The sequence below is a fragment of the Salvelinus sp. IW2-2015 genome, unplaced genomic scaffold (assembly GCF_002910315.2).
Source record: "Salvelinus sp. IW2-2015 unplaced genomic scaffold, ASM291031v2 Un_scaffold1415, whole genome shotgun sequence".
Lineage (NCBI taxonomy): Eukaryota > Metazoa > Chordata > Actinopteri > Salmoniformes > Salmonidae > Salvelinus > Salvelinus sp. IW2-2015.
The window spans coordinates 366375-379391 of record NW_019942892.1 but is presented as its reverse complement, the minus strand read 5'-3'; the positions used below and the strand labels follow the sequence as shown (position 1 = coordinate 379391).

At 46.0% G+C, this 13017-nt stretch overlaps 1 pseudogene; it reads right to left on the bottom strand.

Annotated features, from left to right (window-relative positions):
- The window catches only part of LOC112070750 (trafficking protein particle complex subunit 10-like), a 32154-nt pseudogene that overhangs the window by 1362 nt on the left and 17775 nt on the right, over nucleotides 1-13017 (bottom strand).

The following is a 13017-nucleotide window of genomic DNA, read 5'->3' as shown; positions in this document are numbered from 1 at the left end:
CACACTTACCTTTATACATGAGCTTGGTGGAGCAGACCTCCGTCTGCCCTTTCTTCTCTGTCCCTCGATCATCCTCATCATCCTCAGGTTCAGCCAGTCGTGTGATGGACATCTCCAGCCCACAGAGGGAGCCAGAGTGACAGTTTTGTTGACCAGACGCAGGCATGATCTCTGTCCTCACACTGTACAGTGTCTGCAACACAACACACCAGGGTTGGGCTCAATTTTGAATTCAGGAACTGATTTGAATTTAAAAGAAATTAACAACTTTTGAAAAACATATTTTCTACTTTTCAGTTTACTTTCTGAATTGACTGACTAATTACAATTGACCCCAACCCTGCAGAACACAGATATAAAGTAGAACACAGATGTAGAACACAGATGGTAGAACACATATAAAAGTAGAACACAGATGCAGAACACAGATGTACAAGTAGAACACAGATGTAGAACACAGATATAAAGTAAAAACACAGATGTACAACCAAGATATAAAGTAGAACACAGATGTAGAAACAGATGTAGAACACAGATATAAAGTAGAACACAGTTGCAGAACACAGATGTAGAACACAAGATATAAAGCAGAACACAGATGTAGAACACAAGTATAAAGTAGAACACAGATGCAGAACACAGATGTAGAACACGATATAAAGTAGAACACAATGTAGAACACAGATATAAAGTAGAACACAGATGCAGAACACAGATGTAGACACAGATATAAAGTAGAAACAGATATAAGTAGAACACATGTGAACACAGATATAAAGTAGAACACAGATGTAGAACACAGCAAAGTAGAACACAGATGTAGAGTGAGACACAGATATAAAGTAGAACACAGATGTAGAACACAGATATAAGAGTAGAACCCAGGTGTAGAGTGAAACACAGGTGTAGAGTGAAACACAGGTGTAGAGTGGAACACAGACGCAGAGTGGAACACAGGTGTAGAGTGGAACACAGGTATAGAGTGGAACACAGACGCAGAGTGGAACACAGGTGTAGAGTGGAACACAGGTGTAGAGTGGAACACAGTAGGGTAGAACACAGTAAAAATTGTAAAAAAAGAAACAAAAGTAGCTGTTTAGCAAAAAGCTAAAGCAATAATTTTGCTATGACTGTCTGGGAGTGGTCTAAATGAGGGGCATAATTGGACGAGCCTAATGGGAGGGATATGGAACCTGAAAACTAGCTGTTATTGGTGGAGGTTTGAAACTCTGTTATTGGTCTATTAACTTACATGGCCTGGTGATGTCGCCAGGCAAGCCAAAACTCCACCCATGCAAATCTGCTGATTAGTAGGACCTGTGTAGATTGTATTTTCAATCAGAAATGACCAGGAAATAAACACTGATGAAAATGTTTCACACTTTTACAGTGTTAGTTTCATCAGCTGTTGTACAATATGATACAAAACACAGGTAAAACAAAACTTTGACTGCACTGGGCCTTTAAGCTGACAGGATCAGGTAGGTACCAGGTACATTAGGCTACCCACTGTCACTCTCTCCAGTTGAAACTCGTAGTGGTAGGGTTTGAAGGCTGAGACTTCCTCAGAAGCAGAAGAGAAGCTGGTAGAGAACACACACTGTAGACAGAGTGGCATGTTTTCCTTCCACCTCACATCCCATACGTAGTACACACACTGCTTACTGCACACCAACTATATATAGAGAGAGAGAGAACCACCTTACATCAAGTGAAAGTTACAAAAGTGAAGATCTTAAATCTGTGATGAAAATAGGGCTATTGGAATATTGCTGATATTAAGACTTGTCAGATGTATGGTTCTTATGATGGCTCATTGTTAAGTTACCTGTTGTGCTTTAGTGTTGAGGGATTGCAGCTCCAGAGAGGACTCATGATGTTTCTCTGTTAGCCTCTGGTCCATCAGGTGAAAGTTCACATCTGACACGTTCTGTAGGCACACCTGGATGTACTTCCTGTGAGTCAAGTCAAAGGGTAGCGGTCAAAAGGTCAAATTCTTTCAGATCTACAAACAGAAAACCAGCAGTACCCCGGACCTCGTAGGGTAAGATTTGAATACTAGGTGTTTTTTTCCCCGGTTTACCTGTTCCCTGCTGACAGTAGTGAGGGTTTACCTGTTCCCTGCTGACAGTAGTGAGGGTTTACCTGTTCCCTGCTGACAGTAGTGAGGCTTTTACCCTGTTCCGCTGCTGACCATAGTGCAGGGTTTACCTGTCCTGCTGACAGTAGTGAGGGTTTACCTGTCTCCTGCTGACAGTAGTGAGGGTTACCTGTTCCCTGCTGACAGTAGTGAGGGTTTACCTGTTCCCTGCTGACAGTAGTGAGGGTTTACCTGTTCCTGCTGACAGTAGTGAGGGTTACCTGTTCCCTGCTGACAGTAGTGAGGGTTTACCTGTTCCCTGCGGACAGTGTAGTGAGGGTTTACCTGTTTCCCTGCTGACAGTAGTGAGGGTTTACCTGTTCCCTGCTGACAGTAGGAGGTTTACCTTTCCCTGCTGCAGTAGTGAGGGTTTACCTGTCCCTGCTGTAAGTAGTGAGGTTTACCTGTTCCCTGCTGACAGTAGTGAGGGTTTACCTGTTCCCTGCTGACAGTAGTGAGGGTTTACCTGTTCCCTGCTGACAGTAGTGAGGGTTTACCTGTTCCCTGCTGCAGTAGTGAGGGTTTACCGTTCCCTGCTGCCAGTAGTGAGGGTTTACCTGTTCCCTGCTGCAGTAGTGAGGTTTACCTGTTCCCTGCTGACAGTAGTGAGGGGTTTACCTGTTCCCTGCTGAAGTAGTGAGGGTTACCTGTTCCCTGCTGAAGTAGTGAGGGTTTACCTGTTCCCTGCGAAGTAGTGAGGGTTTACCTGTTCCCTGCTGCAGTAGTGAGGGTTTACCTGTTCCCTGCTGACAGTAGTGAGGGTTTACCTGTTCCCTGCGACAGTAGTGAGGGTTTACCTGTTCCCTGCTGACAGTAGTGAGGGTTTACCTGTCCCCTGCTGACAGTAGTGAGGTTACCTGTCCCCTGCTGACAGTAGTGAGGGTTTACCTGTTCCCTGCTGACAGTAGTGAGGGTTTACCTTTCCCTGCTGACAGTAGTGAGGTTTACCTGTTCCTGCTGACAGTAGTGAGGTTTACCTGTTCCCTGCTGCCAGTAGTGAGGGTTTACCTGTTCCCTGCTGCAGTAGTGAGGGTTTACCTGTTCCTGCTGCCAGTAGGTGAGGGTTTACCTGTTCCCTGCACAGTAGTGAGGTTTACCTGTTCCCTGCTGATAGTAGTGAGGTTTACCTGCTTCCTGCTGATAGTAGTGAGGGTTTACCTGTTCCCTGCTGATATAGTGAGGTTTACCTGTTCCCTGCTGACAGTAGTGAGGGTTTACCTGTTCCCTGCTGACAGTAGTGAGGGTTTACTGTTCCCTGCTGACAGTAGTGAGGGTTTACCTGTTCCCTGCGACCAGTAGTGATGAGGTTACCTGTTCCCTGCTGAAGTAGTGAGGGTTTACCTGTTCCTGCTGATAGTAGTGAGGGTGTTTACGTGTTCCCTGCTGATAGTAGCTGAGAAGGTGAGGGTTACCTGTTCCCTGCTGATAGAAGTGAGGGTTTATGACGTTCCCTGCTGATAGAGTGAGGGTTTACCTGATTCCCTGCTGATAGTAGTGAGTGTTTACCTGTCCCTGTGATAGTAGTGAGGTTTACCTGTTCCCTGCTGATAGAAGTGAGAAGGTTTACCTTCCCTGCTGATAGAAGTGAGGGTTTACCTGTTCCCTGCTGATAGTAGTGAGAGTTTACCTGTTCCCTGCTGATAGTAGTGAGGGTTTACCTGTTCCCTGCTGATAGTAGTGAGTGCTTGGCCTTAAAGGGGATGTAGAAGGTGAGGGATATTGGAGTGGAGTAGATGGACCAGGGACAGTCTATAGACATCTGTGCACAGAGAACAGACAGAGACAATGACAGAATATGTTACTTGTCTCCATTCAAAATAAGCCATCCAATTCTTTATAAATGAAGAAAAATAATATTTGACTTGACAATGTACAGTCGTGGCCAAAAGTTGAGAATGACGCAAATATTAATTTTCACAAAGTCTGCTGCTTCAGTTTGTATGATGGCAATTTGCATATACTCCAGAATGTTATGAAGAGTGATCAGGTGAATTACAATTAATTGCAAAGTCCCTCTTTGCCATGCAAATGAACTTAAACCCCAAAAACATTTCCACTGCATTTCAGCTCTGCCACAAAAGGACCAGCTGACATCATGTCAGTGATTCTCTCGTTAACACAGGTGTGAGTGTTGATGAGTACAAGGCTGGAGAGCACTCTGTCATGCTGATTGAGTTCGAATAACAGACTGGAAGCTTCAAAAGGAGGGTGGTGCTTGGAATCATTGTTCTTCCTCTGTTAACCATGGTTACCTGCAAGGAAACACGTGCTGTCATCATTGCTTTGCACAAAAAGGGCTTCACAGGCAAGGATATTGCTGCCAGTAAGATTGCACCTAAATCAACCACTTATCGGATCATCAAGAACTTCAAGGAGAGCGGTTCAATTGTTGTGAAGAAGGTGTCAGGGCGCCCAAGAAAGTCCAGCAAGTGCCAGGACCATCTCCTAAAGTTGATTCAGCTGCGGCATCGGGGCACTACCAGTACAGAGCTTGCTCAGGAATGGCAGCAGGCAGGTGTGAGTGCATCTGAACGCACAGTGAGGCGAAGTCTTTTGGAGGATGGCCTGGTGTCAAGAAGGGCAGCAAAGAAGCCACTTCTCTCCAAGAAAAATATCAAGGACAGAAAAAAGCTTGTCCGGAGAAGACAACGTGAGCGCTACCATCAGTCCTGTGTCATGCCAACAGTAAAGCATCCTGAGACCATTCATGTGTTGGGTTGCTTCTCAGCCAAGGTTGTGGGCTCACTCACAATTTTGCCTATGAACACAGCCATGAATAAAGAATGGTACCAACACATCCTCCGAGAGCAACTTCTCCCAACCATCCAGGAACAGTTTGGTGACAAACAATGCCTTTTCCAGCATGATGGAGCACCTTGCCATAAGGCAAAAGTGATAACTAAGTGGCTCGGGAAACAAAACATCAATATTTTGGGTCCATGGCCAGGAATCTCCCCAGAAGTTAATCCCATTGAGAACTTGTGGTCAAACCTCAAGAGGCGGGTGGACAAACAAAAACCCACAAATTCTGCCAAACTCCAAGCATTGATTATGCAAGAATGGGCTGCCATCAGTCAGGATGTGGCCAAGAAATGTTAATTGACCTCATGCCAGGGCGGATTGCAGAGGTCTTGAAAAAGAAGGGTCAACACTGCAAATATTGACTCTTTGCATCAACTTCATGTAATTGTCAACATAAGCCTTTGACACTTATGAAATGCTTGTAATTATACTTCAGTATTCCATAGTAACATCTGACAAAAATATCTAAAGACACTGAAGCAGCAGACTTTGTGGAAATTATTTGTGTAATTCTCAAAACTTTTGGCCACGACTGTAGACGAAATGCATAACAAAGCCTGAAAGTCATTGAAAATCACTACCTACGTTATTTATCCTGCATTGCTATTAACAAGATCATGTATTGTGTAAACATATCTCTGTCCTCAGTACCCTCTGGTTGATGGCGGTCATGTGGTTATCGGGGAGGTTGTAGCTCCGGGGCCGGTGGCGTATCTCTCCGTTTGTGAGTCTCTGGTTCTCGGGCCGGACTGGGTCAGAAGGGATGACACACAGTACCTCCAGCTGAAACTCCAGGGTGTGATAGGGAGGGGTGGGAGGTAGAGAGATACAGGTCACTTTGTCAGACGACTGGATGAACAGAACACTCTCATCCACACGCTCTGCAGAGGAGACGAGAGGACAGAGGAAGAGAGAGAGAAAAAAAATGAGATACTCAGTGAGGGATGAGGAAGGATGATTGGTGCGGAACTAAGTTGAGAAGGAAGACACGGACGAGCAGAAAACTACAGCTAGGATCAGGATACAACTTAGGGTGTGTTCACATGTCCGGATCCTGGAGGATTTAGTGCGCTCATCCGAGCCATAAAGCATGTGTGAAACGCAAACGAACCCTGGCTGAAACGAGTGCCAGTTATTGTGACGCGGCAGCGCAATTCGCGTGTAACTTTTCGTTCATTGTAAACAAACTAGCTTGCTAATAACATCATGTAGAATTATGCGTCTTGCAAATCGCATCCTGAAACTGTTATTTTCAGGCCTTATGAAAGCAAAACGTATTTTTTTTTAGAATTCATTTTTTTTGTTGTAGAAATGCTCCAGGATACCGAACCAGGGAACCGAATTTCATATGTGAACATTTCTCACGATTCCTCTGTTCTGACCTGCAGTGCTGTTGAGGATGGTAGCAGGGCAGGAGGAGGAGGTGAGGATGGGCATGCTATCTATGTTAGTGAGCTGCAGGGCGTCTCCCTTCTTCACAGTGTAGTGACCTGTCTGCAACCTGACCTTTGCCCTCTGGGGGAGGCCTGCCAGCAGCTGGTCTGAGACAGAGACAGTGTGTGTTTTTGAAAATGGTCATTTCAAACATTGTATTTAACATTTTTAATACATGACAGTCACCAAAAACAATATAAATATTTTTTTAAACACTAAATGCATTACACAAAACAGCAATGAAATTGTCCTATATCAAAATCATAGGACAAAGGGTAAAAGCACACTTAAGACAAGGAAAACACAGTATGGACAGTGGTGGAAAAAGTACCCAAAAGCCAAACTGTAGTAAAAGTAAAGATACCCTAATAGAAAATGACTCAAGTAAAAGTACCCCAGTAAAATACTACTTGAGTAAAAGTCTAAAAGTATTTGGTTTTAAATATACTTAAGTTTCAAAAGTAAATGTAATTTCAAAAATATACTTAAGAATCAAAAGAAAAAGTTAAAGTATAAAGCATAAATCATTTCAAAGTCCTTATACAGTTGAATTTGGAAGTTTACATACATCTTAGCCAAATACATTTAAATTCAGTTTTTTTTATTACAATTCTTGACATTTAATCCTAGTAAAAATTCTCTGTCTTAGGTCAGTTAGGATCATCACTTTATTTTAAGAATGTGAAATGTCAGAATAATAGTAGAGAATTATTTATTTCATCACATTCCCAGTGGGTCAGAAGTTTACATACACTCAATTCGTATATGGTAGCATTGCCTTTAAATTGTTTAACTTGGGTCAAATGTTTCGGGTAGCCTTCAACATGCTTCCCACAATGAATTTTGGCCCATTCCTCCTGACAGAGCTGGTGTAACGGAGTCAGGTTTGTAGGCCTCCTTGCTCGCAAACAATTTCAGTTCTGCCCACAAATTTTCTTGAGGATTGAGGTCAAGGCTTTGTGATGGCCACTCCAATACCTTGACTTCGTTGTCCTTAAGCCATTATGCCACAACTTTGGATGTATGCTTGGGGTCATTGTCCATTTGGAAGACCCATTTGCGACCAAGCTTTAACTTCCTGACTGATGTCTTTAGATGTTGCTTCAATATATCTACATAATCTTCCTTCTTCAGGATGCCATCTATTTTGTGAAGTGCACCAGTCCCTCCTGCAGCAAAGCACCCCCACAACATGATGCTGCCACCCCTGTGCTTCACGGTTGGGATGGTGTTCTTCGGCTTGCAAGCCTCCCCCTTTTTCCTCCAAACATAACGATGGTCATTAAGGCCAAACAGTTCTATTGGCACCATGGTATAGCCGGAGGACAGACAGCTTCTGTCCTCCTCTGGGTACATTGACTTCAATACAAAACCTAGGAGGCTCATGGTTCTCACCCCCTTCCATAGACCTATACAGTAATTATGACGACTTGCAGAGGACGTCCCCCAACCTATCAGAGCTCTTGCAGCATGAACTCACATGTTGTCCATCCAATCAAAGGATCAGAGAATGAATCTAGTACTGAAAGCATAAGCACTGCAGTGCATAAAATGTGGTGAGTAGTTGACTCAAAGAGGGAGAGGGTACTTTTTTTCTCAGTTTACCTTTCACTTACTGCTCATTTAAGCCTACTCAACATCCTGACTCAAACAGAGAGGAATGCTATATATGTTGGCTAGCAAGCTAGGCTATCCAACACTGTAACTCTTCCAAGTCAAGGTAAGCTTTCGGTTTTATACATTTTTTGCCACCGGGGTCCGCAGATTCTGTTGCAAAATGTTTCTTAAAGGGATACTTCTGGATTTTGTCAATGAGGCCCTGTATCTACGTCCCCAGAGTCAGATGAACTCGTGGATACCATTTTTATGTCTCCGTGTCCAGTAAGAAGGAAGTTAGAGGTGTGTGCTAGTACAGGTGTTATTATATCAGTAACTTCAACTGTGTGTATCATAGACAAAATTTGAGTCTTTCAATTAGTAGTTGTTTAATCTGTTTTAACAAACCTATTTTTATTTTTGTACTTGTATCTAGTTTTTTTGTGGTTTGTTTTTCATATAAGCTCTTGGATTCCAACCATACCTGTATACCGTTTTATTAAATTTCGTTTTTATCTGTATTGTTGTCTATCACTTGTTTTCTTTGGTGCAAATAACTCAAACTAAATGTGTCAGAGAGAGAGAGAGAGAGAGAGACCTGTGAGGGGCTCCACAGTGAGCTGGGGCTCCTGAGAATAGACCTCATAGTGGACCAGAGGAGAGATGTGAGGGAGGATAAACTGGACCTGGCCCACTGTGGCACACAGCTGACGCAACGTATAGGTACCCAGCTCCTGACTCTACACCGGGGGAGAGAGAGGGAGGGAGAGAGAGAGAGAGAGAGAGAGGGAGAGAGCGAAAGGGGGAGGGAGAAAGAGGGAGAGAAAGGGGAGGGAGAGAGGGAGAGAAAGAGGGAGAAGAGAGAGAGCGAGAGGGGAGGGGAGAAAGAGGGAGAGAAAGAGAGAGAGAGAGAGGGGGAGGGAGAAGGAGGAGAGAAAGAGGAGGAGGGAGAAGAAGAGGGAGAAAGAGAAAGAGGGAGGGAGAGGAGGGAGGGAGGGAAGAGAAGAGAGGGGGGGGAGGGAGTAAGAGGGAGGGAGGCGAGAGAGAGAGAGGGGGACGGGAATAAAGAAGGGAAGGGGAGGGATGAGAGAGAGAGGAGGGGGAGGGAGAACAGAGGGAGGGAGCAAGAGAGAGAGAGGGAGCGAGAGAGGGAGAAAGAGAGGGGGAGAGAGAGAGAGAGAAAGAGAGATAAGAGTCAATGGACAATCTACAATCTCATGTGATAATGACGTCCTATATTTGCAGTAACAGCCCTGTCCTGTGGAAGAGGACAATCACAGCATTATAATAAGGGTCTTACTGGTACACTGAAGACAATGCTGTTGTTGCCCAGCAGCAGAGTGACATCACCGCTCATTAGCATATTTGCCCCGTCATCCATGACAACAGGAACTGGGCTGACAAGGTTGGGCGTGTCCGGTGACGGGCTGCTGTCATGACGACGCATGACCAGGTGTGTGTTCTTACACACCATGCCGGTGGAGTTGAGGCTACGAGGGTCCGAGGGACTGCGGTCCTGGATCTCTTCCAGCTCCGGAGAAGGACCAGCAGCGGAGGGGGGCATCGCTGAGGAGTTACCCAGGGGGAAAACCACCGTCCCTGGGTATAGCCGTCTCTCTGGCCCCCTGGTCTTCCCGTTAGTCTCTCCCTGCTCCAGATTTAAGTGAACACTGGCAGCCAGTTGCTCCAGAGGCACGGCCACAGGCATCAAGCTGCGCAGACACAACTCTACCTGCAGGGCGGTGCCAGAGTGCACCGTGGCTGTTGCCGGGCGGAACTGCAGCTGCTTGAGCTGGGCGAAAGAACTCATACCGAGCGTCACCTTCTGGGCTGTAGAGGGATAAGAGGTGAAGGGAGAGAGAGAGACAGGGGCACGGTGAAATATAATAACGTGTCAATGGATGGATCTACATCAGGGATCCAACACTAACCTAGCACACCTGACACGTTCAGCAGGACGCAACGTTCTGGAACTTTCCGTTAGAAATATGTTACGTAGAACAAACACGCCTCTCTGACATGTAGAATAAGGAATCACGTCGGCTCGAAATCAACGGCATTTCTAATCCGCAAACATTCGAAAACGTTTGGCAATCGAACGAGGCCCAGGTTAGTTACGACTGGGGTTGGAGCGAAAACCTACAGGACAGGAGAGTAGCTCTCCAGGAACAGGGGGTAGACCTAAACCATGTTGACTGACTAAAATAATCTGCTATGACTGGCTGCTTACCCTTGCTGTCTGTTGATTGGTTGGCGAAAGTCAGGATCTCCTGACAGAAGTGAATCCTTTCCTCATTGGTCAGATTGGCATCACCTGCCAACAAGGCACTTGTCTGCAGGTAGCTAAGGGTGGGTTGTCAAGGAAATAAGCAGGCAATGGGCAATGAGAACAAGAGCTACAATATGCAAAATAAATTGGTCCTTCAGACTAGCTTATAGTAAACACCCTTTGCTATTTGTTGTAGTTTTCTTCTTATTTGTTTTTATTCAAAATTGTGTGTTATGACTGCTGCAAAATGAATTGCCTCTCTGAGGACATCAAAGTTCTCTGAATCTGAATATAGAAAAAGTGAATGGCATTCATTCAAAGTGATTACATAATGGCAACAATTGACATCTTTGGCATTACACTTTTCTACTCATTTACATCCAGTGAAGGTTCCTGCCTTCCAGGGAGTTTTTCCGCTGTGCTCCTGCCTCTGCCTTACTGGCTCTTTGGGGTTTCATTGATTGGGGATACTTCTCTGTCTTCCCCTGCAGTTTCTGGCACTCGGCCATCTGCTTCCTGGTGTGAGTGACAAGTAGGCTCCACCCCTCTGACACGTATGACCTCAGAGCATTCTGTAAGAAGCTCTCCGCCTGCTCAGGATCACCCTTCCTCCTTATCACGCGCACACGCGCACGCGCACACGCACACACACACGCACACGCACACACACACACACACACACACAATGAAGTTACTAGATGTCCTGTACTTGACAGAAGACGGTAGAAAGACATTTCCAGGCGGAAGTGGAATGATGACCATCACGGTCTCTTACATGTAGAACTCAGCCAGGCTCTTCCCAACGAGCCCCGCTGACCTCATCCTGCCGATGGCCCTGTACATCTCCACAGCAGCATGGGACAACTCCTGATGGACAGATAGAGGATGGAGGGAGGGAGGGAGGAAAGGAGGAAAGGAGGGAGAGAGGAAAGCAGGGAAGAAAGGAGGGAAGATGGAGGAAAGGTGGGAGCGAGGAAAGAAGGAAAGGAGGGAGAGAGGAATGGAGGGAAAGAGGAAAGGAGGGAAGAAAGGAGGGATGGAGCGAGGAAATTAGGAAAGGAGGGAGGGAGGCAGGGAGGGAGTAGAGAGGGAAGGAAGGAGGGAGGGAGGCACAGGGGGATAAATTGATGCCGTTTAGTTTAATGAATCAAGCCAACATACTTTTTATCTGACAGCTTGTCACCACATACAAACCAACATGATTCATATCTGAACTTACAAGATAATGTCTCTCAAATGCCTCCACAGAAGACAGGGCCTCCTTCAGTTTTTTATAAGGGCTCTGCAAGCTGTGGACTGAAAGAGGTAGGAGAAAAGAGGACTAGGACAAGTGAGGAATTGATCCCACTGGAGGAGTGCTCTGTACGTTGCTGTAGCATTTGGCTCAGAACCTATATCTCATCCCGTCTGCTTCGTCAACGCCAATCTACTGAGAGCCCATATCGAGCTAATGTTGTTTCCCATTCAAATGTTTTACGGTTTTATTCCTGCCTATAATTTGTATACTCCCCAATGACACCGCACCCTCTCACCAGTCTCAGCCTTCTCATCCCCCAGTCCAGCCAGCAGGTCCACAGTTCGGTTCAACTCCAGAGACAGCGGACCCTTCTCTGACACCAGACCACACATATAGCCCAGAGACTTCAGCTGGGAGAGGGAGGGAGGGAGGGAGGGAGGGAGGGAGGGAGGGAGGGAGGGAGGGAGGGAGGGAGGGAGGGAGGGGGGAGGGAGGGAGGGAGGAGAGTTGGGTTTGAAAGAAGTTAAGAAAATAAACAATATGAACTTTAAAAAATATATATTTTACCTTTATTTAACTAGGCAAGTCAGTTAAGAACAAATTCTTATTTTCAATGACAGCCTACCGGGGAACAGTGGGTTAACTGCCTTGTTCATGGGCAGAACGACAGATTTTCACCTTGTCAGCTCGGGGATTCAATCCAGCAACCTTTCAGTACTGGCCCAATGCTCTAACCGCTAGGCTACCTGCCGCCCCGCTAGGCTACCTGCCTTGGTTCAAGGTGAGTAGTTATGAGGTACATTTATATTAGTTCGAATATAATAATGTTGTGCGACCTTCAACCAATCAAATAAAATGTATTTTAATAAGCCCTTTCTACATCAGCAGATGTCACAACGTGCTTTACAGATACCCAGCCTAAACCTCCAAAAGAGCAAGCAATGCAGAGGCAGAAGCACAGTGGCTAGGAAGCCTACCTTGTCAGAGCATAGGCCCCAACAACCCAATCCCAGGCCCAAGTGTGGGAGTACATTAGCCTCTTAGCTGGGCCCTGGTCCAAGCAGCCTTCTATACGCGTGCAAGCACGTCCCAGGCAGCTGAGGAAGACCCATCAGTCTAACGCACCCTCCAGCATAGACACCTACACACAACAACAGTTTAGCTAACAGCAACACTTGTAATTAAACAGAGACAAACTCGGTGAAGAAGAGAGGAGAGAGAGGACAGAGAGACAGCAAAGGAGCGAGAGAAAGAAGAGACAGAAGGAGGGGAGCGAGAGAGGAGAGACAGAGAGACAGAAGTGAAGGAGCGAGAGAGACAGAGACAGGTGAAGAGCCGAGAGAGAGAGGGTACAGAGAGAGAGTGAAGGCGAGAGCGAGAGAAATACGAAGAGACCGTGGAAGGAGCGAGAGAGAGAGGGACCAGAAGGAGAGTGAAGGAGCGAGAGGAGACAGAGAGAAAAAACAGTGAAGGAGCGAGAGAGAGACCAGAGAGACAGCAAGCAAGGACAGAAGCAGCGAGGAGCGAGAGAGCGAGACG